The 1,551-nt window shown below is 39.8% G+C and overlaps 1 non-coding gene across 1 annotated transcript; it reads left to right on the top strand.

The window, feature by feature from the left end:
• Positions 1–1,239: 1,239 nt before the first annotated feature.
• TRNAH-GUG lies at positions 1,240–1,311 on the top strand. Its single transcript has one exon. It is a non-coding gene; the product is annotated as a tRNA-His (tRNA).
• Positions 1,312–1,551: the final 240 nt, after the last annotated feature.

Here is a 1,551-nt window from a genome sequence, read left to right as displayed (position 1 = left end):
TGTTCAGGCCTGAGAGCTCTCTGCCTTGGCTTGCTCATGGAATCTACAGGGCTCAGGAACTCAGGACAGTACTCTTTCATGTGACCATGAGAGGAAAATGGATTTGTGAGAGTTCGAAGGAAGATAGAAGGAGCTATACAGATGGTCAGAAGGGCAAGAATGATTAACCATTTGTGTCTGAAGCTTTTATCTACAGAAATACCCTCCTTCTAGTAGTACTAGAGCTATTGGCACCCACCTGACAGATGGATTAGGGTCTTGCCACCCCACATCCAGTGTCACCCCACATCCAGTGCCACTACTTCCAGTGCCAGCTAGCCCCAGCTGCTCCCAGGTCCCCTCTGTTCAGAAAACTTAAAGAAAATACCCCATAACAATCTATTGATTAGAAATACATTTTTCTGTATGTTTTCTTTTTAAGGTATTCAACCCTTGGAATAACTTTAACAGACTAATTTTTACAACAAGGAATTTTATTTAAAATTTCCTCTTGAAACTTATTTAGCATGTAACATTCCAGTTTCCTTGTGTGGTAGGTTGCTAATGTTATTGGAGAGGGGTTTTGTTTGTTTGTTTGTTTGTTTGTTTGTTTTTCTGAGATTATTATGGCTTTAAGACCTACATATTCTGGGTGTGGGGCGGGGCGGGGGAATAGCTTTGGGTATCAATGGATTTGAAAGGGGGTCTTTCCTTGATCAGGGTATACTTAGTCTGACTTCCTCATATAAGAAAAACAAGCCTTTCTGATTCTCCCCAGTCCTCAGGCCATTTTGTTCTTGCCATATTTTTTATAGCCATGCTACCTACGCACATGGAAATAAGGCTAGTGGTGGAGAAACCACAAAAGAGGTTCAGAGTCATATGTCATTCAATGCAACATAATTAATGGTGGTGGTTGGAAGGGTGGGAAATCTATATTCATTACTGGTTAAAAGTAGGAAGCATGAGTCAACAGACTAGTTTCTCTTGGTCTTGTTACTTTGATTGCCATTTCCTGGACAGCGATTCCTGTGAATCTTACCTAAGACAATTTCCCCAGTCAGCCAAGAAGATAAAGTTGGTTTCATGTTCAGCCACTTTGTTATTGTTCCTCTAAATAATTAGATTACTGAAACACTTTTTCTCTTTCTCAATATTAAGAAAATGTATATATTTAGGCAATAGATGGCAGTGTTTCCACAAATTTTAATATTGCAATAGCTCTTAAAGGATGTTCAGTGCTCAGTTGTTCTGTAGCTTGCCGTGATCGTATAGTGGTTAGTACTCTGCGTTGTGGCCGCAGCAACCTCGGTTCGAATCCGAGTCACGGCAAAAAGGGAGGAGGCTTCTAGAGAGAACAACACTGGCCTCAAGTTGTCCTCCATCCAAACAACATTTTGCAACCAGACATAGAATAATGAAAATCAATAAAACGGAAACCAGTACAAATATTTTAAATTTTAGAGAGATGACATATACAGAGTGGCTTTATTAACGTACTAATCCTGTTGCAGGCATGTTGTGTGTGGGTTTTTTTATTTGCATTGACGGATAATATGATAAAACTGGAGT

The sequence above is a fragment of the Pteropus vampyrus genome, unplaced genomic scaffold (assembly GCF_000151845.1).
Source record: "Pteropus vampyrus isolate Shadow unplaced genomic scaffold, Pvam_2.0 Scaffold109, whole genome shotgun sequence".
NCBI lineage: Eukaryota > Metazoa > Chordata > Mammalia > Chiroptera > Pteropodidae > Pteropus > Pteropus vampyrus.
This window is presented reverse-complemented; position numbering and strand designations above follow the sequence as displayed.